General features: G+C 45.3%; 1 protein-coding gene across 3 annotated transcripts in view; it reads right to left on the reverse strand.

Annotated features, from left to right (window-relative positions):
* The window catches only part of LOC126198890 (semaphorin-2A-like), a 1,278,287-nt gene that overhangs the window by 400,961 nt on the left and 850,948 nt on the right, over positions 1-26,378 (reverse strand). The window lies entirely within an intron of this gene.

Consider the following 26,378-nt stretch of genomic DNA (forward strand, 5'->3'; position numbering starts at 1 on the left):
GGATGTGCTGTGCAAGACCATTGTTGTGTACATAGTTCCGCGTAGTCAGCGCCTACACAACTTTCCCACTAGAGCAGGCTGTTCCAGCTGGTCGGCTCCGTTGTGAGCCGCGGAGCGCTCCCTGCTCCAGGGAGCAGTGTCGCTCCCTGTGACCATTCAAGTGGGCCGGCACGTTGCACGGCTGGCTGAGGCAGGCGCAAAGCAAGCGTTTTGATGTGCCGGCTGCGTCTTACGAGATCGACAACCTCATACTCTTAGCTGCTAAGACGTGGTGACATGCTACACCAGGAGATACGATGCTCAGGAAATAAATAAGAAACAACTGTTTTACAAGAAATTGCATACTACATTTATTGGGCCTCTCTAGCTTGACATTTTCATTACAAGAGCGGAAATATCAGGGTCAAAGTGTTTGCAGTGTTAATGCGGAGGATGGCCTTCATTTTTGCATCCTGAAGAAACGATCGTTCCTTGCTTTTTACTCTTCATTGCTGAGAAAAGCTGCTCACAACAATACGTTGATCCAAACATGCACATGATCTGAGCGACATGGTTGTGAAGCTGGGGAAATGTTTTTTTGCTGTAATGAACGATACCAGCGTGACAAATCCAACGTGTTGCAGTACCTCTCTTTCAACAAAGTTGAATTTTGCAAATCAGTAATCTCCAATTGAAGTGACGATGACAAGTCATCGGGGGAAACTGAAAAAGGATTGCTGAACACCTTAAGTTCCATTTCCAAACTAATGAGGTCTCGCAATCGTGTTTCAAACGACGTGATGAGCTGCTTTAACTTTGCTTGGTAATCGCCGAAAGTAGTACCTTCAGGTAGTTTTAAAGAATCAAGACGATTAAAGAACGTTAAATGTCCATTACTCATCTGCCTCTCAAATAAACGTAACTTTTCCATGAACGCTTTGATCTGGTCGTGCATGTCAACGATTAGCTGCCCTTTGCCCTGCAATGACAAATTTAAATTATTCAGATCCATAGTTACGTCAGCTAGGAACGCCAGGTCTGACATCCATTTTATATCTTTTAGACAACGCATTTCTTCACCTTTCATTTCGAGAAAAAGCGATACTTCCTCACGAATGGCAAAGAAAACATCAAGAACTTTTCCCTGACTCAGCCAACGAACTGTACTGTACTCTGCTTCCATATCTTTCAGTAGTCCTTTGAATTGGCGATGATTCATACCGTGACGCCGCACAAAATTCACACACTTCACGACATCTTTCATTACGCCACCTAGCTCTACTGTTTCATCACAGTGCCTCTAGGTGTATAAAACAATGAAGAGTCAAAATGTCTTTCCCGATTTCGTTCCCGAGTTGATTTTTCAAGCGAGAAGCAAAACGTTGGTGACGCCCGATCATTTGTGGTGCACCGTCTGTCGCTACAGAATGGAGCTTATCCCACGGCAAATTCATATTGTCCACTGATTCACAAACAGCTTCAAAAATGTCGCGTACTATTACGGTGTAATGGAGTGGTACCACATCCAAGTGTTCTTCAGTTACTTGCAGCTCTATGTCGACACCACGCACAAAGACTGCAAGCTGAGCACGTCCGATATGTCGGTGCTTTCGTCAAGCGCTAGTGAAAAGGCAACAAAGCTCTCCGCCTTTTTCCTGAGCTGTGTCTCTAAATCCGTTGCCATGTCCAGGATTCCACGAGACATTGTTTGCTTCGACAGGCAAACTCCTTCTATTGCCTGCACCTCCCTTGGAAACAAACATTCTGCAACTGCTACCATGCACAATTTTACGAGTGGTCCCACCGAAAACGGCTTGCCACTCGACGCAATGATGTGAGCGACCCCGTCGCTTGCTCGAATTGCAGATTCAGTAGTGTTTTCTCCGCTCTTATTCTCCTCAAAATTATAAACGCATTACAGAACACGGACTATGTTGCATGTTTTGATACCCTCCGTATTACGAAACCGGTTTTAGACTTACGTCTCCTGATATGTCGTTCTTAAGCCTGGCTACCAGTTCTCTGCGTGCAACGCCTTCTACCTGATCGTAATGCGCTGCGTGAAGACGTGCATAATGTCGTTGTATACTGTACCTCTTCTCAGAATTAAATACTTTATGACATACAAGACACTGAGGACGACCATCCCTCTCAATGAATAGAAAGGTATCCTCAAATAGAGGTACAGGACTCCCGCGGCTAGGCACAGCTGTCACTGAACACGGATTATTGCGTCAGTTGCGGCTACATGCGGTCAGGGGGCAGTGAGTTCGCTTTCCACCTCCACGCGGGCTCCGAGCTGCCGCAGTGAGCGCTCCGGAGCGCTCCAGCCTGCACTAGAGCGCGCCCCGCTAAGCACAACAGCACAGGCCCAGCGCTCGTCTGTCTCCGCACTACGAGATGGCGCTGCCATAGAGACGGACCAAATTCTGCTTCCGCCGATCCGCGTATTAATATGTAACGCAGCCAATGAGATTGCTGCTAACGTAGAACCTTTTCTCCTCGCCGATCACACTCGCGCAGTGATACATGAACGCGCGATGTATTATAACGAGTGTACAGACCTCCCATTAGTCAGTCTGCATTTGTCGGCACCAGTCTGCATTAGTCTGTACCAGCCTGTACGAGTTCTACATTTGTCTGTACCAGTCTATAGTCAAGTTTCAGTCTGCGCCTAATAAGATTACAATATTCCAAAACATAGCCATGAAGATAAATGTATAGACACTTTTGTCAAGTATCAGAGATATATGTGAGAATAAGATTAACATACCAATACCAAAGGAACTTCAGATTGTCAATTGTAAATAGCATCCAGAACCAAGTTAAGTAATTTTTATGCTTGTTATTATTTTAATAAATGTGTGTGAAAATTAATCAAGTTCTGTTTAAAGTTGGTCACTGTCAATCTGCTACTCTAAGCGTGCAAGTGGCATTTCTATCGTCTGACCTAACGGCAGAAGATAAACACGCCACGATAAGACCACGAGACATATTGCTGACACTCGCCTACTTCGTTAGAGCGACAAGTCAAATAATCTGATGGTGTGTGTACTGAAGGTCTTACTGTACGGACATCACAACCATATTACGTAAGTAATTTACTAACAATTTTAATACGCAAGCATACTAATAGAACAAACTAAGTTGACACTCGGCGCGATGGCTGATGATAGCGACCGTAAATGCACTTTTCCATTTACAGTCAGTCCCATCAGCCACTGTGCCGAGTGTTAGCTTAATTTGTGCGAATAATAATGATGTTCATTAGTGTGTCTTACCTGTTTACAGTGCACACCCTAAGAGCTATGAGCACTTGTTATCTCTGCTACTGTGAAACTTCTGAAAAAAATGCTTATAGCCCTTGAGATGTGCACCTTAGAGCCCATGCTTATTGGACTCTTTTTCTTGTTTTGGTTCATACTACTTCCTCCCAAGAAACATTTTCCCTTCTCTACCTAAAAGTCTGTAAGACCATCACAGTCTCACACTGTAATACATGCTGCACTAAAGCTACCTTGCATAATACAACTGACAGCCTACGATGGTTTTGAAAATGGTTTCATCATTTAAATCTGGGATGCTGAAAATGTTGGATCTGATCCAGTGTAATCACCCATCAAGCGTAACTGATGGTGCCGTCTCTCTTGACCATTATATCAAGTTTACAGTGCTTCTGGAATTCGTGAATTTACCTCTTCGCATACTTGGCATTAATCTATGATTCCGACCACGTGTCGCTCAGCTACATACATGCATCCTTAATATTGGCTCAAGGAAACGTGCTCCACTCACTTACTGCACGGGAGCAACCACATGTACTCATGCAGCGCTCCTGCTATTGTCTTCCGTAAGTTTTGCCCATCTCGACGGTGACTGCGGTACTTCGAGGCGTGCAGTAGCAGATATGGTGTCTCCGGAACTCACTTTCTCCACCAAACTAGCTCTTAGAGTAATAGGTTTTCGGGCTGTATGGGTTATAAATGACAAACGTATGTGTTCTGCACGAGTTGAATCTACAAGAAGTAGATTATATGGTGAAAGTTCTTTGTTTCGTTTCGGTAATCAACTTACAAATCTGGTTTACGAATCCTTCATATTAAACCCCGCTGTTGCGCTTGCGAAAGTTTCGCCATCTGCAAAGTACTACTCGTTCAGATTGCGTTATCAAGAATCTTATTCAGTACATCGGAGTGAATTTCAGAATGAGACCGGATTATTCATGAATAACCAGCTTTAAATTTGCAAGAATTGGTATGCTTTCAACGCGTTATGTCTTAGAACAATTCAGTATTTTTGTATCATCCGCGTTGTGTATAGAAACCCGTGGATCAACTGCTTTAGGGGGTATGAGTACTTTAAAACTGAACAGTGTATTACGGACTTACGTAAAAGCTGCCACATTACTGTATTGTTCTACGACATACACAATGTGATCAAAAGTATCCGGACACCTGGCTGGAAATGACTTACATGTTCGTGGCGCCCACCATCGGCAATGCTGGAATTCAGTATAGTGTTGGCCCACCCTTAGCCTTGATGACAGCTTCCACTCTCGCCGGCAGGTTTCTTGGGGAATGGCAGCCCATTCTTCACGGAGTGCTGCACTGACGAGAGTTATCGAAGTTGGTCTGTGAGGTCTGGCACGAAGTCGGCGTTCCAAAACATCACAAAGGTGTTCTAAAAGGTTCAGGGCAGGACTTTGCAGGCCAGTCCATTATAGCGATGTTACTGCCGTGTAGGCCCTAGTCACTCCGCCACAGACTGTGCATTATGAACAGGTGCTCAATCGTGTTGAAAGATGCAATCGCCATCCCCATATTGCTCTTTAACAGTGGGAAGCAAGAAGGTGCTTAAAACATCAAAGTACACCTATGCTGAGATAGTGTCATGCAAAACAACAAGGGGTGCAAGGCCCCTCCATGAAAAACACGATCATACCATAACACCACCGCCTCCGAATTTTACTGTTTGCACTACACGCTGGCAGATGACGTTCATCGGGCATTCGCCATAACCATACGCTGCCATCGGATGGCCACATCGTGTACCGTGATTCGTCACTCCACACAATGTTTTTCCACTGTTCAATCGGCCAATGTTCACTATCCTTACACCAAGCAAGGCGTCATTTGGCATTTACCGGCGTGATGCGTGGTTTATGAGCAGCCGCTCGACCATGAAATCCAAGTTTTCTCACCTCCCGCCTAACTGACATAGTACTTGCAGTGGATCCTGATGCAGCTTGGAATTTCTGTCTGATGGTCTGGATAGATGTCTGCCTATTGACATTACGACCCTCTTCAACTGTCGGCGGTCTCTGTCAGTCAGCCAAGGTCGGCCTGCCTGTACGCTTTTGTGCTGTACGTGTCCCTTCACGTTTCCACTTCACTATCACATCGGAAACAGTGGACCTAGGGATGTTTGGGAGTGTGGAAATCTCGCGTACATACGTATGACGCATGTGAGAGCCAATCATCTGACCACGTTCGAAGTCCTTGAGTTCCGCGGAGCGCCCCAGTATGCTCTCTCACGATGTCTAATGACTACTGACGTCACTAATACGGAGTACCTGACAGTAGGTGGCAGTACAATGCACCTAATATGAAAAACGTATGTTTCTGTGGATGTCTGGATACTTTGGATCATATAGTGTACTAAACATATACGGTCTGTTACAAAACGATACCCACCAACTTCGAAGTTTGTAGAGGGTTTCTTGAGGAATAAATTGCGGATAGGAACACGAGTCAGGAAGCAACACTGCAGAGCGTCAAAGTTACGGGCGCCGGCACTTGCCACTAGGCCACCCCTCTGACAGCAAATATGACTTTGTACGCTGGCGCAGGAACGTCTCGCAATGTTGTTTGTTATTCAGTAATCGCCACTGAATGCCACGATCGCCATTGAGTAGACGGATTCAGGTGCTACGTAGACAGGCCTTGTCTCCTTTGAATGTGATACTCCGCTGCCTCGGTGGATGGTAGTCTGGGATACGAGTTTCCACCCGCTGTCTATTGTTCTCCTAAACACCGAAAAACATTGAAGATTTTAGAACATTCCAGGAGAAAAATAAACTGCGAATGTAAACCAGTGTCCTAAACCGTCATCCATCAAGGCAACAGAGCATCGCATGCGTAGGAGACCAGGCCTGTATGCGCAGCAGTTAGCCACAGCTTCTCCACTGACGTTCGTGGGATTTAGTCGCGATCACCAAGTAACAAACAACGTTGAGAGGCGTTCCGCCTGCGGTCCGTCAGCGTACGATGTCACGTTTGCTGCCAAAGGGGTAGCATAGCGGCAGGCGCCGGCACCTGTGAGTTCGACGCTCTTGTCGTCGTTGGGTGACGTTACCGGACACGGGTTCCTATCCCCGATTTGTTGCTCAAGACACTCTCTACAACCCCTCGAACCATGTGGATATAGTTTTGTAACACTACGTAAATAGTACCAGATGGATACTCCTGTAGCAGAAATAATCAGGTAGATGTGATGTAGGTGCAGCATTGCATGTCTTAGGCTAAGTGTTCGTTATTTTTCTTATCTCTATAGATCTGAATATATTACCACACAATGGAAACCTGTCATATCATTAAAAATATAAAGGATTATCTAATTATTTACTTTATTATTTTTCTCCTGTTTTTAATTTAATAATTTCCTTGGCTGTTTGAGTGATTTTCCCTTACTTAACTTATATATACGTTCTTTTTCTTATGGATTTTTGTTTTTTTTTTATGTTGTACTTTCACAATTCCTTCAACATGCTTCTAGGTGTTGTAGAGGGAGCTGAGTAGTTATAGTTTTGATAAGGAATCCATGTCCGAAATTGACTGTTTGGATATAAATAAATTTGAAGATCGGAACACTCCCGCTTAACGAAGCACACAGAGAGAAGACAATGAGTTCTGACCTGTGTGCTCTACGGGAGGTCATGGTATGAGTATTCTTTCTAACACTCGCCGTCGTGTTCTTTTCTACGTGACTAAGGACGTAGTCCTCAAAGTCAAGAATGCTGTGCGTCCTTGGATCGCCACAGTTACACTGCGAACGTACCAGTTTCTCGCAGCCGTTGTTGTAGTCTAATGGCTCTGAGCACTATGCGACTTAACTTCTGAGGTCATCAATCGCCTAGAACTCAGAACTAATTAAACCTAACTAACTTAAGGACATCACACACATCCATGCCCGAGGCAGGGTTCGAACCTGCGACCTTAGCGGTCGCTCGGCTCCAGACTGTAGTGCCTAGAACCGCACGGCCACTCCGGCCGGCCTGTTGTAGTCTTCCGCAAGTGGTATGTGGTGTCATAATTAAAAAAGGAACTGACGAGTGCACCCTCTTCTCAGCTTGTGTACGTCCCGATAAGCGGGAGATTTGAAAGTGGCCTGATCGTCAATCTTATTTTATATCCAAATGGTACAGTTCCGGACATGGGTTCCTGATCAAAACTATATCTACTAAGTCCGCTCTGCAGCCCCTAGAACCCTGTAATAGTAATTGTGAAACACCCTGTAAGCATCCTAGACAGATATTAAAATTTGTTGTACAACCATTTACTGATTTTCTGCTAACATGTAGCACGTCAACTTTTGCAATTTCAATACAATAGATTTATCTTGCAAAAGATGAGAAAAGGAACAGGATGGAACGAAGGTAATCATCAAGTTTCAACTTCCGTCCTTACTGGCCAGTGCATTAAACATGATGTTACGAAACGATACCGACAGACTTGAAGGGGTTGCAGAGGGTGTCTTGCGGAACAAATGAAGGGTAGGAACCGGTGTCCGGAAACGTCGTCTAACGAAGCTACAAAGCGAGTAAGGTACAGGCTCCAACGCATGCTGCTAGGCCACCCATTCGACAGGAAACGTGGCTTTTTACGCTGTAGGGACATAGGCGGAACGTCTCGCTATGCTGCTTTTTATTCAGTGATCGTGTCTGATTGCCACGATCGACAATGGTGAAGATACAGCTAGCTGCTCTACAGACAGGTCTTGTCTTCTATGAATGTGATTCTCTGTTGCGTCGTTGGATGACAGTTCCCGACATTGATTTCCATCGGCATTTTATATTTGTGCTGTATACCGAAAAATGTTGGAGATTTTAAGGGATTCCAGGAGAAAAATAAACTACGGATGGAAAGCCGCGTGCGAAACCGTCATTCACCGAAACAACAGAGCATCACATTCATAGGAGACAAGGCATGCCTAAGCAGTAGCTAGCTTCTTATTCTCCAGTGTCGATCGTGGCCATCAGTCGCGATCACTGAATAGCAGACAATATTGCTGGACGTTCCGCATACGGTCCGTTAGCGTACAAAGTGAAGTTTGCTGCCGAAGGTTTGGTCTAGCGGCAATGCTCTGCAGCGTCGTTGGATGACGTTTCTGGGCACGGGTTCCTATCCTCAGTTTCTTCCTCAATATATCCTCTACACCCCTCGCAGTCTGTGACAATCGTTTTGTAACATACTGTATACAGCCAGTATTGTTGGGACTAGTATGACACCGAAGTTCGCAGAGAACTAACCACGCCATATAGGCTATTATTAAGATGGGGTCGCCATTCCCAAAGGCATTTCGCAACTAATGGCAGGTACCTCCCCCCCCGCCCCCCTCTGGGGGAGGAATCCTTGTCCCCCCTTTGTCTGCGTTTAGTGTGCTTCACATGATCAGTGGTGACAAAGTTTCTCAAAGTGTTGTGCATCTTATAACTGAGAACGGGGGCGAGGTGTTGGCACCAACCCGGTGTTTACCTAGAGGGATGTGGTAAACCACCTACAAACCATATACATGCTGTATGAATGCAGAGTCTCGTGGTGATAACATTGAATAAAATGTTCTCGGGTTTCCAATCACGTCAATTGCTTAAAACTACACGAGCTTTTGGCCAAGCACTCCTTGGCCATTGTCAAGTGATATGACTGCCAGTGGCCTGTTGGTGCGCCCTTATATACGCTAGCTGCCGGCTGTGACGTCACTGGTGCACTTGACATTGCCATATATGGGCATGTTTTGAGTCGCCGTTCGATGTGCCGTCTTCAATCGCGCGATCGCTGGATCCCACGCAGCGCTGAGCTGCAAGCCACCGTCTCTATTCAGGGTGTTTGCGGTAATTTTTGTTTCAATATCTTCCTTTATTAAACTGTCCCAGAATCCGATGGTGCGAGCCACGACAGAGGGTCGTCAAATTTTATGTGGTGACCGTTTTCTAACACATGCTCAGGTAGATTTGATCTTGTGTCTTTTCAACAGGTGGCTTATCTTGCCCGACACAGAGCCACAGCAAAGCAAGTTTATTTTCCTGCTCTTCGTCGGTCAGATCAATCTTAAGGCCTTCAACGAAAATCCGTCATTACTGAGACTAGGTAAAGACGCAGAAGGTCTCAGAACACCTGGAGTCGACGAAATACTTTGTGAGTGTGGTCAGAAGTACATCGGACAAACAGTGCGCACTGTGGAACAACGCAGGAAAGAACATGAGAGGTACTATCGCCTACGCTATCCAGAGAAATCTGCGTTAGTTGAGCATGCGTTAGAAAACGGTGACCACATAAAATTTTACGATACCTCTGTCGTGGCTCGCACCAACGGCTTCTGGGACAGTTTAATAAAGGAAGCTATTGAAATAAAAATTACCGCAAACACCCTGAATAGAGACAGTGGCTTGTAGCTCCAGCGATCGCGCGGTTGAAGAGGGCACATCGAACTCCGACTCAAAACATTCCCATATATGGCAATGTCACGGGCACCAGTGACGTCACAGCCGGCAGCTAGCGTATATAAGGGCGCACCAACAGCCCACTGGCAGTCATATCACTTGACAATGGCCAAGGAGTGCTTGGCCGAAAGCTCGTGTAGTTTTAAGCAATTGACGCGGTTGCAAACCCGAGAACATTTTATTCCATATACAGGCTGGCCGCCATACCGCTCGTCAGTCCACGAGAAGGACTCGATGTGGAGAGGACGGGCCTCTCAGAGGATTGGAAGTGGCCGCTTTAGCGTGCCAAGTCTTTACTATCACTCTGAAGAAAGAAGTTTCTTGCCTGCAGGTCCATGTCACTGTGGTGTGCGTACTGTAAGACCTTCGGTACACACACCATCAGATTATTTGACTTGTCGCTCTAACGAAGTAGGCGAGTGTCAGCAATATGTCTCGTGGTTTATCTTCTGCCGTTAGGTCAGACGATAGAAATGACACTTGCACGCTTAGAGTAGCAGATTGACGGTGACCAGCTTTAAACAGAACTTGATTAATTTTCACACACATTTATTAAAATAATAAAAAGCATAGATATTATGTAACTTGATTCTGGATGCTGTTTACAATTGACAATCTGAAGTTCCTTTGGTCTTGGTATGTTAATCTTTTTCTCACATATCTCTGATACTGGACAAAGTGTCTATACATTTCTCTTCATGGCTATGTACAGGAATATGATAATCTTATTAGGCGCAGACTGAAACTTGACTATAGACTGGTACAGACAAATGCAGACTAATGCAGACCGACTAATCGGAGGTCTGCACACTCGTTATAATACCTCGTGCGTACAGGTATCACTGCGCGAGTGTGATCCGCGAGGAGAAAAGGTTCTACGTTGGTAGCAATCTCATTGGCTGCGTTACATATTAATACGCGGATCGGCGGAAGCAGAATTTGGTCCGTCTCTTAGGCAGCGCCATCTCGTAGTGTGGAGACGGACGAGCGCTGCGCCTGCGCTGTTGTGCTTAGCGGGGCGCGCACTATTGGGAAAGTTGTGTACGCGCTGACTACGCGGAACTATGTACACAACATTCACCAACTCAGGAACATAATGAAATCACCGAAAAGCGACTCTTCTAGAGGCGCCATACAGTACAAAGGCGCGGAAGCATCAGTGTGTAGCAAAACTGTAGACTTGAAACTGGAAGCAAACAAAAAATTAAAAGCACGTAACCTCACTTTATGAAGTGACAGTTAAAACTTGACGTCCGCCCGTCGTATCAATGTGAAAACTAGAAGTTATTGGACTACTGGGAGCGAAGCGAGGTGTGGCTGTGACGGTGAAGAGGGTGACTTTTTCTCCGGAGGAGGGAAACAATAGCACGTGGACTGGGTCTCCAAAGACGAAGTCTGAAGCAAGCAGCGATTGCGTCAGTTCTTGTAGCGCGCGAGGAGGCCTTTGAACCGGAGTGGCGCGCCGTGTAAGTCACGTCCCCGCAATCAGCTTTGTCTCTGCAGGCGGGCGACGGCCGCGCGGCGGTAGCGGCAGTTATTATTGATCGATTTGGGCGCGTTGTGAGGCGGAGCGGCGCCTTGGCACCTGCGTGAGGACGGCCTCCCCACTCTGCAGGCGAGTCCTCAAAGGGCCGGGCCCAGGGCGCAGCAGCCAGCCACACCAAAGGGCGCGGAAACTGCATTGGCAGGCAGGCGGTTGGGTGCCGCGGGCGACCGCAGGGCGCGGCCCGCCTTCGCTCTCTTCCGAGCGGCGCCTCCCGAAAAGGAGCGACCCACTCCGCTTTCATCGCAAATAAAAGCGCTGCTGCGGAGGCGGCGTTTAGCTAACTTTGTGCGGCTCGAGAGCTGTCAAGGGCAATTTCGGCCGTCCTTACTTCTTACAGATTAAACACATCGCTGCATAGAAACTATGGCTGCTTTATAACTGTTTACTTTCCGTGTCGCTCATTGCACGGTATGAATCTCCCAAATAAAGGCATATTTTTTGGTGGCCTGCGTATTCGGCGTGTATCATAATTAACAGTGGAAGATGACAGAAGTGAAAGTGGACTATGGTAAAAGTAGAAGCAACCCAGTAAATATGGGTACGCAAACGACCCGCGTAAAAGGCTAGTATAGAAACTGCAGCGAAAAGGTCATCGGCCAGCCCAGTGCCAGGGGCACTCTCACTGGGGTTAGCTCGGTGAGAAAGGCCAGCAAAATTAGGTTTATATTGGAACAAATAAGCCCTCGGTCACAAATATTAAGTCGAAATTGACCTGGTTTCGACGCTACTATGAGCGTCGTCTTCAGAATTAGACTAACTGTTCTATAACATATTAGGTATATAGTACATTAATAAAATTTAAGTTTGTACTGACTGGAAAAGATGCAGCACTTACAAGTCACATATTAAAAACTATCTAAGCCGGAAAGGCGACGTCATGAACATTTGTGAGATGGCGAACCGCTAAGGGCTGCTCGTACTGTGAACAAGGGTTGCAACGAGACTGAGGTGCCCACTGTAGAAAGTGTGGGCAAGTAAACATGGTGTTGCTACGAGCGGCATCTAGTAGCCGCAGAAACAACTAGGCTACTGTACATTTAAAATTAGACACATGAAATTGTGATGCAGCTGATTCAGGCATAACGTAAGCATTAATAATAACAGGATGAAGCTACATATTTATCTGCTTTAAATAGACATACATTTTGTAACGTAAAAAACGTTAATTATGACATACAAGAAAACAGCAAAGATGTGACAGGAAAACAACATTTCGGTAAACTGCATGAGGAAATCTGACTCAAAGATCAAGCAATGGCTTTATACAGTCAAAAAAGTTTTTATTTCGCAGCTGCAGCTGTTCGTTAAGAATGAGGCCATCATGACGACTGAGATGTTTGAAAATCTCCAATTCCTCTAAGACATCTAACCTACGCCCCTTCTTTTCGGTATGCAGAATATTGTTATCGCCTATGGCTTTAGGCACGTGTCCAGTAATTAAGAGATGATCGGCAAAGGATGAATTTAGGGGACTGGTGCCGTTCTTTCTCAAAATATGTTCTTAATATCTGATGGTGAAAGCACGTCCAGTTTGCTTGTAGCAACAGTTTTACTTGCCCACACTTTCTAAAGTGGGCACCTCAGTCTCGTTGCAACCCTTGTTCACAGTACGAGCAGCCCTTAGCGGGTCGCCATCTCACAAATGTTCATGACGTCGCCTTTCCGGCTTAGATCTTTTTTAATATGTGACTTGTAAGTGCTGCATCTTTTCCAGTAAGTACAAACTTAAATTTTATTAGTGTACTATATACCTAACATGCTATAGAACAGTTAGTCTAATTCTGAAGACGACGCTCATAGTAGCGTCGAAACCAGGTTTCCTAAAACCGTGCTGGTTTCTGCAGATGACCTTCTCAGAGTCTAGAAAGGTCATTATGTTTGAACAGAAAATATGTTCCATGATTCTACAACAAATCGATGTCAGAGAAATTAGCCAGTAATTTTGTGCATCCGATTTTTTACCCTTTTTATAGGTAGCTATGACCTGGGCCTTCTTCCAGTCCCGTGGAACCTTCCGCTGTTCCAGTGATCCCTTATAGATGATGGATAAGAATGGTGCTATATTTGTAGCATAGTGAACATATAATCTTACGGGGATACTGTCTGCGCCAGATGCCTTCGTGGACTACGGGGTGCCATCATGTTAGTAGTACACGTTCCTCCTAGTCCACAGAGGAACGTCTTCTAGCATCCCTGGAAGATGGTCTGTAAGCGTTCCGGTGTACCGTCTATGAAAAAAGGGCCTATGAGCACATGGTGCACTATCTCACATCACACGTTTGCACTACATGGACGCTGAAGTTATTACTGATGAAGCCAACAGGCATTATCAACAGACCAATAATGCATATTTCGGTGATTTGGCTGACTATGACTAATAAATGTGGCTTCATCATTAAACAGGTTCCGTGATGCATCTGGAGTATCATGTCTTAATGACCATTTCCAGTAGTTAACAGGATTCTCATTATCGTTTCCATTCAGCTCTTTTGGAGAGAGATGAGATAGGGATGGAACCATTTCGACATAGAATGCGTGGGGCAGTTGTCTGACTCATGCCACTTCCTCGTGCGACTGCGCGGGAACTAAGGTGCGTATAAACTGAAAGAGCAGGAAGAACATTAATTTACCCCTCTCCAGTCGTTGGAAACGTTTAAAAATACGATATCTCGTACCGACTATCCCTAGAACGCTGGAGCAAGTATAACTGACATTCTGATTTACTCTAAGTTTGTTAATGTCAATGGCCATTGTTCCTTTTAAAAGGTGTATGTTTGCACAAAAAATACACTTTCTAAGTATTATTACAATCTGTTTATTGGCTAACATCACGAGCCCCTGACTACCAATCCCTTCTGTGAAAACCGCTCATCAAAAGCACTTTCCATTTCCGCAATATTTGCGGCGCAAGTTTTACTTGTATACCTATGTCTTTAGCACAAGGAATTCCTCATCAAATCACGTAACTCATACTCATCATGATCTCCTTACTTCATGAAGACTCAACGGGTGGAAGTTGATCTCCTTACTTCATGAAGACTGAACGGGTGGGAGTACTGTCTACAGCGTATATTAGCTCGCCCGGCTAGCCGCGCGATCTCACTCGTTGCTTCCCGAGCGGGAAGGCGTGCCGGTCCCCGGCACGGGCTCGTTCCCACATGAGCTGCCTGGTATTTGTCTTTAACATCCGGGGTGATGTAGCAGGGTTACAGTTTCGATGTTTACACACCTGCTTACATACGACCATGACTTTATCTGACGTTACTTTCTCTGTGTTGCTTTCTCATGCCTGCAATTGACCGTCAGCCGGGAGCCCTCTCCCTTTTAACAGTAAATATCAACTCCATCTCCAACCCAGTAAAACTACGCTCTCTGAAGGACTTTCTGCGCCTTGGTGCATTTGATGTGGTTTTTCTCCAGGAGGTTTGTGCCCCCTTTCTCTCTGACCTGGTTGGTTATAAGGCACTATATAACATCGACCCCGACGCCAGGCGGGGCACTGCTTTGCTATACAGATCAGAATTAACTCCATCCGATATTACAAAGCTACCCAATGGTCGCGTTCTTGCATGTATCATTCTCGACGTACTTTTTATTAATGTCTATGCTCCTTCAGGAGCTAATCACGGGCATGACAGAACAACACTTTTTATGTCAGATATCACCCCTTTCTTGACAGCTCGTCGTCCTATCGTATTTGGCGGAGATTTCAACTGTGTGGTAGCCGATGCTGATCAGGTCCCAACGCCTATGCGGTGTGAAGCGCTCGCTTCACTCCTTCGGGCGGCTGACCTTAATGATACGTGGCGCCACTTTCATCCCGCCTACACACAATTTACTCACATATATCCCACTGGGGCAAGCCGTATTGACCGTGTTTATGTCTCTGCTGATTTGATTCCTGCCCTTTGTGCCGTCCAAGTCATTCCCGTGGCCTTTAGTGACCACTGTGCATACTCTTGCTCCTTGCATATCACGGGTCCAACCCCAGTTCCTCGGGGCACCTATTGGAAGATGAATACACTTCATCTCCCAACGCCCGAACTTCGCACTCTTGTCACGAAAACATGGCGGGATTGCATCGCTACTGCTTCGAAGTAGCCTACCACTGTAGTTTGGTGGCTCCGCTGTACGAAGCCACGGCTGCGACGTGTTATCCAACAACATAGTCGCGAAGTCGCACACTGGAAGCGTAGCACATTAGACTTCTATCAACAATGTCTAAATGATGCACTAACCCTTCCTGCTGACAGGTATGATCAGCTACGCATGCGCCTCAACAAAATTAAAGCGACAATCCTTCGCTTCTCTCGGGAGAAGGTCGAGGGGATGGTGGTGAGACGCCGTTCTGCATCCCTGATTGAGGACGAGAGGCCATCAATCTATCACCTTGCCTCTGAAAGGAATCATGCAAAGAAGAACACCATTCTGCGCCTTAAAACAGACGATGGTACGCGCCTCACAGACCACAGTGAAGTCCTCAAACAACTAACAGACAATTATACGCACCTCTTCCAGGATGTTGCGGTAGACGTCGCCGCTCAACGAGCTCTTATCGGTGGGGTCCCGATTTCATTGGATCGTCGAGACCGCGACTGTTTAACCGAGCCACTCACACTCGCTGACCTCACATCTGTCCTCCGTGCCTGTCCGGGACGCAAATCACCTGGCCCCGACGGTCTCCCTTATGAATTCTACCAACAATTTTGGGACCTGTTAGGAGACCGCTTCTGCAAAATGCGCGAGGAGATTTTTGCTGGTTGCGAACTACCCGCCGAATTTCTAGCTGGACGTATTGCCCTTATTCCAAAGGTCACAGGTCACTGTCGGGCTAAAGACCTGCGTCCCATCACCGTTCTTAACACTGATTATAAGTTGTTGGCACGAAGCGTGGCTTCACGTCTTAAACAGGTAATGAATAAGGTACTTTGCCCCACTCAATCATGTGGCGTTTCGAATCGAACCATCTTCACCGCCGCTTCTATATACCGTGATGCGGTCTTACTCACCGCCGACGCTCGAACCTCAGCTGCAATTCTTTCCCTAGATTTCGCCGGTGCCTTTGACAGGGTCTCCCACCCTTACCTGCTGGCCGTTATGTCGCGGATGGGTTTTGGGGAGCGCTTCATAAGAATCATCCGGCACTTCTTGGATGGAGCAAACTCCACAATCGTTGTGAACGGCTGCCGATCACGACCAATTCCCATCAGACGATCAGTTCGACAAGGGTGTCCCTTGTCAATGTATTTGTTCGCTTTAGCGCTGGACCCCATGCTGCGTGACATCGGACGGATGGTCGATGGTGTCGCTCTCCCAGGCGTCACCTCCCGCAGTGCGGATACGCGGATGATGTCGGTGTGTTCGTCGCAAACGCCAGGGACATCGATTCAGTTCGCCGAGTTCTCAACGTTTATGAACGAGCATCCGGTGCCATGTTAAATTCCAACAAAACGGTGCTGATCCCGCTAGGACCACGATCATTGACCATCGAACGCCCATGGTACCGAGTTGTGGGGGAACAACGTATCTTGGGCCTTGAGGTGACTGCCTGTCCGCAGCGCATGTTAACACTCACGTGGAGGCGGCTTCTCACGCGCATCAGAGGACTTTGCGTGAGCCACGCTGATCGACGACTCGACCTCCATCAACGAATCCAACTGATTAATACTTACATCCTATCACGGGCATGGTATGTAGCACAACTCCTTACGCTACCGAAACAAACCGGCAGAGCCATCTCACAAACAGTATATTGGCTCTTGTGGCGGCATGCACTGTTCAAAGTTGATGCGCAGACTTGTACACTGCCAAAGGTCGATGGTGGCCTTGGACTCATTGACTTTCCCCGCAAATGTGTGGCCCTCCTGGTTCACCGTATTGCCACTTCGCGTGAAACTGACCCAGGTGGGACAACAGCGGTTCTTTTCGACCGTTATTGCCCACAATCGGCGCGTGCACCAGTATGTTTGACACATATTCCGTTCCGGATGACGACAGTCAAGGACTATTACCTCAATCAAAGTTACGTCCTAACAGTGGCCACTGACAAGGCACGCACATCGAAGCGCCTTTACCAGGCACTTCGAGGCCAGCCCACACCACATAAATTCGAGGACAGACGACCGTCGGTCATCTGGCACCAAGCTTGGGCTAATATCAACAACCCAGCCCTTCCCACGGAAGTTTCAGCGCTATGGTATCGTGTCGTAAACAATTGAATACCCACTAATCGTCGCCTGGCGGCCATCCGCCTACGGCCCTCGGCTGCTTGCGGCCGTTGTGGTGACGTAGACACCAGAGAGCATCGTCTCTTATGCCCTCACGTCACAGAAGTGTGGGACCTTGCACGTGTGCTATTAGCGCTGATCGGTGGGACGACACCAGACAATGTGTCAATCGACTGGTTCCTTACCCCTGATATTCAGACCAACCCCCGAACGCGACGTAATGGTGTGGCTCTTGGGCCACACCATTTTCACGATCTATGACCTCTCCCTCACCGATGCTGTCTCTTTCATGGACTATCTGTGGAGCCAGCATCGCCTGGCGGAATCTGACCAGAAATATACCATTACCTTTGCACGATTTCTGAAAGTTGCAATGGTTCATGGTTATCAAAAGGTGTTCCGGGTTGACTAAGGCACCTCGTCCAGGAATTGCCTGAGTTTACCCCTGGATCTTTGTCACTCGGACTTTCAAACTACCCTTGACTTGCCAATACCCAAGATTTGACATTGGCCTTCTGGGCATCACTAGAGTGGACTGCTCTATGATACTAATAATATGGCAATTGGTAACATAGGAATTGTGTGAATCTTGTATGAAAAATTATTGGAAAATTAGAAAACACGTAATCTATCTTAGAGGATTATTACTTTGTTAATTCTATAGGCGATGGGATTATCTCGCCAGTTCGTTTTCATTTGTGTGTGCTGCCGTCCCTGTTTTTAATTTACCTTCATTTCTGTCTTTATTTATTTCTTCCTTTTTAGTTTCTAACTCATCACTTGCTTCACACCTGCAGAGAGAGGTGTATTTCTGAGTAGTGTGTCGTCGCCCCCCTGAGGCATAGCAGAGTATGCCTCCACTTTATTTTCGGTTTATGGCAATAAGTCTTGCTACTAACAGCACCCTGCTTTACGTGCTGCGTCGACACTAGAGGATGGCGGCATTTTTGGTGAGGAAAAGGTAGGGCAATAGGGGAGGAAGGAGGCCCATTTTAAAATAAGAAGAAAAAAATAAAAAATAAAAATTAAAAGAAAAAAAAATCCGCCCGGCGGATTAGTGTCGAGGTCCGGTGCGCAGGCCAGCCTGTGGATGGTTTTTACGGCGGTTTTCCATTTGCCTCGGCGAATGCGGGCTGGTTCCACTTATTCCGCCCCAATTACACTATGTCGGCGATTGCTGCGCAAACACTGTCTCCACGTACGCATACACTATAATTACTATACTACGCAAACATTTGGGGTTACAATCGTCTTGTATGAGACGTTCCCGGTGGGTCCACTGTGGGGCGGCGGTAGGGTGGATGGACTACTGTAGTCTGTTGTGGAGCTGTGAACCACTGAGGGCTACAGCGGGACGAAGCCTCTCCGTCGTTTCTATGTCCCCTGTTCAATTCACACATACACATACATAGTATATCTAACACAAAATTCATTAGCATGATTGATTTTCTCCGACACGAATAAAAAACAAAGGCGCATTCAATAAATACATCACTTTATGGAAGTGAAATCATTTGTACACCGTCACTGTTATTGTTATTATATACTTAAGACTGGCTGTTAGATGAGTGGCCGGCCGCGGTGGTGTCGCGGTTCTAGGCGCGCAGTCCGGAACCGTGCGAATGCTACGGTCGCAGGTTCGAATCCTGCCTCGGGCATGGATGTGTGTGATGTAGTTAGGTTTAAGTAGTTCTAAGTTCTAGGGGACTGATGACCACAGCAGTTGAGTCCCATAGTGCTCAGAGCCATTTGAACCATTTTTTGTTAGATGAGTGTAGTTGTCCGACCTTCCCTCTATAGAAAACTTTTGTATCGCCTTTATAAATGACGATCTTTTCATTTTCTGCAAAAAAATTTAGTGCTAGAATAGTTTCCACTTTTAGCTACTATTAATCGAAGGATGTTTTCAGTTCCAGTAGAAACAAAGTGATTGAGTTCAACAGACAAGATTAATAGTTTGAGGGATACCTTTGTCTATTATCACGGGTTTGTCCGTAAAACATTACAGATGAACGACTTCGTAACGTGGGTTACACATTGTCCTTTTCCATCTCTTTTCTAACAAAAGTTTATTAGGTTTACTTTTCCTGCTGGTACAGCATATAAAAAGCAGACATATGTCTTTGGCCCTGGATTGTTACTGATACCCAAACACAACTTTCCCCAACGCCGTACAGTGATGAATTTTCGTTTTCCCAAATTCCTTCAGAACAATAGTTTCCTTTGCAAACCTTAACAGCAATGAAACTTCCTGGCAGATTAAAACTGTGTGCCCGACCGAGATTCGAACTCGGGACCTTTGCCTTTCGCGGGCAAGTGCTCTACCATCTGAGCTACCGAAGCACGACTCACGCCCGGTACTCACAGCTCTACTTCTGCCAGTACCTCGTCTCCTACCTTCCAAACTTTTGGAAGGTAGGAGACGAGGTACTGGCAGAAGTAGAGCTGTGAGTACCGGGCGTGAGTCGTGCTTCGGTAGCTCAGATGGTAGAGCACTTGCCCGCGAAAGGCAAAGGTCCAGAGTTCGAATCTCGGTCGGGCACACAGTTTTAATCTGCCAGGAAGTTTCATATCAGCGCACACTCCGCTGCAGAGTGAAAATCTCATTCTTAACAGCAATGGTTTCATTAACCCGCTTTTCGTATCGACAGCAGCATAGAGGGTGTAGTTGTTATATGTCATTCGGGCGCGGTATTTCTGATATGTAGTTCTGGCGTGCTGTAGAAGTTAAAGACTTGAAAATAAATGAAGTGGAAGTATCACTAAATTTGTTTACATTACTGAAGAGCTATTAACTCCGTATGTGTAAATATTCATTCTGTCCTCACGCGTTCATTGTGGAAGTAAAAGACACTTTTGCCCTAACTTCAGCTAGGAGCACTGTTCGTCACGCATTCTTGGGAAGAGGTCATCCGTCTTGGGAGAACAACCAGGCGTCTGCACGCCTTCTATGCCAGTCACTGGAACAGACGGCACGATGTCGGGATATATTTCCTCCAGCGACGTAGCTTTGTTTCAGTCTGAGCAAGAGAGGAATCCGAATTCCAAGAATTCGTGCCATGGTACTGGCATCTCGGCATTTCACCAGCAAAGTAAATAGAATAAGCGCCGAGAATGTTTCTTAACAACACTGGGAGAAGTATGCAGGGGCGTTCATTCTACGACGAAGAAAGAATGCCCCGGGGCTTCTAGCAGCGTTGCGCTGCCGACAATCATAGACAAATATGCGCCCTTATAAACTTCAGACGCCGTTGCTGATACTCCATTTCTATAGTAGATAGCAAGGATGTCTAAGGGAAGAAGAGCTGCATGTGGTTTATAAAATGCTGTATTCGAGAATCTCTTTCGTCCGTCTATCTATTTCGTGACCTATCTCAAAGAGTCTGGACTGCTCCGGTCGCCTGTAATCCTGTAACTGACAATATAAAACTGTGTTATTTAAAGAACTCTACGTAGTATTTGAATCAGTTAAATACAAAGTGAAAGTGTCTTGGCATTTGGCTGGGTGTCAGACAACAAATCCGAAGATTTTGACTTCAAGTCCCAAATGGTTCTGTTGTTTTTATTTTCCCTTATTACTCCTTTTGCCTCTGGCAATGACTTGTGTGTATGAGAGGAATGCCAAGGTGCCCTTTGATTCGTAGTTCACGTTAAATTGTAGATTCCCATGTATTTGTCTGACTAAACTGGCTAATATGGCGCAGAAAGAAAGGGCGTAGTTCCTCCAATTGTTCCTTGCCTCGTAAGACACTTTCTAGATGATTTTAGAATAATAAGAAATAAAGTAACTCTACTATTATGATATCTTTGAATGGTTACGTGATTATCAGAAGCAATACAGCTTCGACGCACACATTTTTCTTTGTTTGATTGTTTAAGCCCAGTGATATCGCAACTTTTATCTGTCTTCGTTTTGCTATATATCAACTTTTAGAAAAGTAACTATAGAGTACGCCGTAGCTGAGGTAGCACACACTTAATGACCTGGCGATTGATTCGGGGAGTAAGTCGATTCCAGTTCTGGTGGTGGATAAAAATTTCACTACCAGTATTTGGCCGGCAACGGAAGGAGAGGTGGTGCCGTAAAGTTACTGATAACTAGTCTTTGCATGACTGTCCTGGATTAAATTCTGAAACTCTTCACAATATATCTTGAAGTGAGGACATGTGACACTTTTCTCGATCCGTGCGTTGGAAAGCGACGCTAAAATCGGAATCCGATAGGTGTAGGCTGTGTCGGCACCAGCTTTCATCCTCTCATACTAAAACAGCGGTACACTGCACTGTATACAGGGCTCGTGTATACACGTATTAATTACACTCACTTTCGCAAATACACGTACAAGACACTTCTCAGACATCCGCAAGGAAAGGCGCCGATATATACCAGGTGCACCGGTATGAAATGAGCGCTTTTTTTGTGAAAATGAAACACTAATTTTGAATTGAAAAGTAAAAACATTTTATTCGAAGTACTGACCATTGCTTTCTGTATATTTTGACCACCTTTCTGGCAAAATTGTGGACACCACGCCAATAAAAATGTTCGTCTTTTGAGGCAAACCAGCCAGACACCCAATTTTCGACTTCTTCGTAGGAATCGAAGTGTTCCTCAGCCAATGCGTGTCCCATTGATGAAAACAAATGGTAGTCGGAAGGGGCCAAGTCTGGTGAATACGGCGGGTGGGGTAGCAGCTCCCAGCCAAGTGTTTTGATTGTATACTGAACCAGTTTTGCTTTGTGTGCAGGTGCATTGTCCTGTAAAAAAATTACTTTGCCACGTCTTCTGGCCCATTCTGGTATTTTTGGATCAATGCATAGTTCAAATTGATCATTTGGTGTCTGTGGCGATTAGTATTCACAGTTTCACCGGGTTTTAGAAGCTCATGATACACCACACCTTTCTGATCCCACCAAACACAGAACATTGTCTTCTTGCCGAATCGATCTGGTTTTACAGTCGATGTTGATGGTTGTCCCGGATTAACCCATGATTTTTCCCGTTTAGGATTCTTAAAATAAATCCATTTTTCATCGCCAGTAACAATTCGATGCAAAATTGATTTTCTTTCATGTCTTTGAAGCAAAATTTGAAATGTTGGTTTTTTTGTTTTCCATCTCTCTTTCATTCAATTCATGTGGCACCCATTTTCCACACTTTGGATCTTTCGAATAGCTTTCAAACGGTCAGAAATTGTTTGTTGTGCAACATTTAGCATTGCTGCCGTTTGCTTATGACTCAAAGTATCATCTTCATGCAATATTGCTTACAATTCGGCGTCTTCGAACTTTTTTGGTGGTCTTCCACGTTCTTCATTTCTTACATCAAAATCATTATCTCTGAACCGTTGAAACCATCTTTTGCATGTTGCTTCTGATAGAGCATGATCACCATATGCCTCGACATGCATTCGATGCGACTCTGAAGCACTTTTTTTCAAATGAAAACAAAAAATTAATGCTTTCCGCAAATCATCACTTTCTGGTACAAAATTCGACATTGTTAACACGATGAAAACAAATGATGTCGTTTGTTCCATGACTTGATGTATACTAAATATCTTTGCTAGATGTCATACCAACCAAACAAAAAGAAAAAGGCTCGTTCACAACAAATGTTCCCTATCGACACATTTGTATCTTAGCGCACATTTCATACCGGTACACCTGGTAGTACAGTATGTGTGCACACGAAGAACACTTTCCGCCAGGGGAATGAACCCATCCTGTAGGATACCCCAACCAACAATGTCGTATGACATTTACGTCACATGCAACAGATGGCTCTCCCGAAACCAAAAAAACACTTTTTCAAGCGTATGCGTTGGTCACAAAGATGTGTAAGGAGATTTTATAATATCTGCAGTAAACAGCGGTGAATATGTGTCTGTGCACTATCAGAACACGTGCTAGCTCAAGTTGATTGTTGCACAATCACCAAGATTTGGAGAGATACATGTTGGCAATTTTCAGAAGGAAAAGTGAAATATGTAAATGGATCTAGGACAGACTGGAGTGGAAAACGTGGTTGTTATGGTAGAGGGAATGAGGTGCGGTGGACTGGACATGTGGCAAGGTGAACGGCGGTTACTGGAAGACCTCGCAGTGGCCATAAGCCAATGCATGTGGTACCAACATGACGGACGTCCCACTTCTTCCGCACAGATAATCACATGTCTGTTTAACAGGACGTCTACTGATAGTTGGATAGGTCAGTTAGGAAGCAGAAAGTCTGCATGGGAACATTAACGACTCGTGAAGACGTGAAATGTCGCATAACGCGACAAGTCCAAGTGAAATTCAAAGTGTAGTATTGTCTGTGCTCAGTGGCTTTACAGCATATACCAGCGCTCAAGGTAAATACGAGGAGCGGCTAGAAAAAAACCGGACTGATGCTGGAAAAAAACATTTATTTACAATTATTTACAATTTCATGTTATCTCCTTCAATGTACTCTCCTCCTCGGTCTCTACACCGCTCCATACGAATTTTCCACTGTTCATAGCAATGCTGCAGATCATTTTCGGTAAGTCCATACATTACTTCCGTCGCTTTTTCTTTTACTGCTTCAACAGTCTCAAATCTAGTTCCTTTCAAAGCTGACTTGACTTTAGGGAAAAGAAAAAGTCAAGGGGGCCAAATCAGGTGAGTAGGGTGGATGATCTAAGATGGGAATGTTGTGTTTTGCCAAAAACGTCTCCATTGACAACGCACTGTGAGCTGGGGCATTGTCTTGGTGAAGGATCCATGACTTTTTTCTCCACAAATCGTTCCGTTTTCTCCGTACTCGCTCACGTAGGGTAGCCAGGACGCTAATGTAGTAATGCTGATTCACTGTTTGTCTTTCTGGTACCCAATCAATGTGCACAATCCCTTTGATGTCAAAAAAAAAAAACAATCATCATTGCCTTGAATTTCGATTTTGACATTCGTGCTTTTTTTTGTCGTGGAGAACCAGGAGTTTTCCAATGCATCGATTGGCGTTTAGTTTCGGGATCGTAAGTAAAAAACCACGATTCATCGCAAGTAATAACATTTTGTAAGAAGGTGGGATCACTTTCAATGTTTTCCAGGATGTCAGAACAAATCATTCTTCGGCGTTCCTTCTGTTCAATTGTGAGACACTTTGGAACCATTTCTGAACACACTTTGTTCATGTTGAAACTTTCATGAAGAATCTGCCTAACACTTTCCTTGTCAACTCCTGTTAACTCAGACACTGCTCTGATTGTTAAACGGCGATCTTGTCGAACAAGTTTACCGATTTTTTCAGTGTTTGCATCAGTTTTTGCTGACAATGGTCTGCCCGTGCGAGTGTCATCACTGGTGTCTTCGCGGCCATCTTTAGATCGTTTAAACCACTCAAACACTTGTGTTCGCGATAAACAATCATCGCCGTACACTTGTTGTGACATTACAAACGTTTCACTTGCAGATTTTCCTAGTTTGAAACAAAATTTGATGTTAACACGCTGTTCTTTCTGTACACTCAACATTTTCAGACGCACAGACAAAACGTCAACTACTTAAAACAGACGCCACGGGCAGACTGAGTGCAGGAGGCAGATGAAACTCGAGCAGTAGGCGGAGCGAGAGTCACGTGACAGGCCACGCGACTTTCAGCCTTATTGCATTCGTTTTATTGTTTCACCAGTACTAGTCCGGTTTTTTTCTAGCCACACCTCGTAGTTTTAGGACTTGTTGTGACAGCCATAACAGTGAAGAACCAGTCGTACTTGTGTTTGCTTACGTTTAGTATAACAGGTAGACGTTTGTCAGATTCTTCTTCCAATTGCGGGACAGTGCTTTGCGGCGCTTTTATCTTGTTACTGTTTGATGAAGTTACATACATGTTATGTCTCTGAAGCCCTCTTCGAAGACTTTTTTCAATCCCGCGAGAAAAACAGTGTCTAGACCCATTTAACAACCGAAAGCCAGAGTCATAATTCGGCAGCTACAAACGTTAAAAATTCGTTGCGTACGTCACAAAAATCGCCTCTTTGTCTTCTTTAGAGTAGGGGAATGCGCACCCTGACATATTTATACTCTGCTGATATACTTTGAGTGACCTGTATTACCTGCCTCATCTTTTACATTTGTTTTTGGCTTCCTGAAAGACGCAGAAAAAGTTCGTAATACGATATTGGACTGTGTACTGCAACTAAAAATAGCGTTCGGTAGCTACACAGGTATGGAGAAAAGATCACACAAAATCACAACAGAGAATGCATCAAAAAAAGAATAAAGTGAAACTCTTGCGGTACGCGGAGCCTTTTAGTAATACACAGTTGTCGTGTTTATAGTTAGGTAAGTTCATGGAAATGGCCTGAGGTTTCGGTGAGTGTCTGCGCTACCGCCTGTCTCCTGGTGAAGAATGACGATGGAAATGAAACCCACCATAAATTCCGGCCATTTCAGCGAATTCAGCCGGCTGGAAGCACCAAAAGATCATACTGTATCAATCTTAAGAGACAGGTACTAAGAGGACAGTTATGTCGTGGGTTTCATGTAGAAAAAGCACATGAGACTTACGCAAAAGACACTGTCCGTATTTCAAAGCAAAAGAAATAACTGTAAATTAGTCCACTGTAATATCTGCGTTTCGTATCGTCCGTCAGTGACAATCAACTGCAGTTCTCCTTTTTCGCATTCCATGCTCTTTAAAAAGATTCTCAGCACTGATGAAGATTTCCCGAGTCTCAAGTCGGGTGGTAGCGTTGATATCGCGCTACGTTTCGGGAAGTGTCATACTGTGTCTTCTGGCGAAGAAGATGGGTAGTATGACACTTCCCGAAACGTCGCGAGATATCAACGCTACCACCCGACTGGAGACCCGAGAAATCTTCATCAACAATTTACGCCGTGAAAGCCTACAGTTACATATAGATGCTCAGCATGATTACGCGGT

This window comes from Schistocerca nitens, chromosome 8 (assembly GCF_023898315.1).
Source record: "Schistocerca nitens isolate TAMUIC-IGC-003100 chromosome 8, iqSchNite1.1, whole genome shotgun sequence".
NCBI classification, from domain to species: domain Eukaryota; kingdom Metazoa; phylum Arthropoda; class Insecta; order Orthoptera; family Acrididae; genus Schistocerca; species Schistocerca nitens.